The following is a 1244-nucleotide window of genomic DNA, read 5'->3' as shown; positions in this document are numbered from 1 at the left end:
GATCAGCGTGGCCTCCATTATTATATATAATACTCCGGCTCCTGATCAGCGTGGCCTCCATTATTGTATATAATACTCCGGCTCCTGATCAGTGTGGCCTCCATTATTATATATAATACTCCGGCTCCTGACCAGCGTGGCCTCCATTATTGTATATAATACTCCGGCTCCTGATCAGCGTGGCCTCCATTATTATATATAATACTCCGGCTCCTGATCAGCGTGGCCTCCATTATTATATATAACGCTCCGGCTCCTGACCAGCGTGGCCTCCATTATTGTATATAATACTCCGGCTCCTGATCAGCGTGGCCTCCATTATTATATATAACGCTCCGGCTCCTGACCAGCGTGGCCTCCATTATTGTATATAATACTCCGGCTCCTGATCAGTGTGGCCTCCATTATTATATATAATACTCCGGCTCCTGACCAGCGTGGCCTCCATTATTATATATAACACTCCAGCTCCTGATCAGTGTGGTCTCCATTATTATATAACACTCCTGATCAGCGTGGCCTCCATTATTATATATAACACTCCAGCTCCTGATCAGCGTGGCCTCCATTATTATATATAATACTCCAGCTCCTGATCAGTGTGGCCTCCATTATTATATATAACACTCCGGCTCCTGATCAGCGTGGCCTCCATTATTGTATAACACTCCTGATCAGCGTGGCCTCCATTATTATATATAATACTCCAGCTCCTGATCAGTGTGGCCTCCATTATTATATATAACACTCCGGCTCCTGATCAGCGTGGCCTCCATTATTGTATAACACTCCTGATCAGCGTGGCCTCCATTATTATATATAACACTCCAGCTCCTGATCAGCGTGGCCTCCATTATTATATATAATACTCCAGCTCCTGATCAGTGTGGCCTCCATTATTATATATAACACTCCGGCTCCTGATCAGCGTGGCCTCCATTATTGTATATAATACTCCAGCTCCTGATCAGCGTGGCCGCCATTATTGTATATAATACTCCTGATCAGCGTGGTCTCCATTATCATATATAATACTCCAGCTCCTGATCAGTGTGGCCTCCATTATTGTATATAATACTCCAGCTCCTGATCAGCGTGGCCTCCATTATTATATATAATACTCCAGCTCCTGATCAGCGTGGCCTCCATTATTGTATATAATACTCCTGATCAGCGTGGCCTCCATTATTGTATATAATACTCCAGCTCCTGCTCAGCGTGGCCTCCATTATTATATATAATAC

Source organism: Hyla sarda, unplaced genomic scaffold (genome assembly GCF_029499605.1).
Source record: "Hyla sarda isolate aHylSar1 unplaced genomic scaffold, aHylSar1.hap1 scaffold_2392, whole genome shotgun sequence".
NCBI lineage: Eukaryota > Metazoa > Chordata > Amphibia > Anura > Hylidae > Hyla > Hyla sarda.
Note: the sequence above shows the minus strand (reverse complement) of the source record.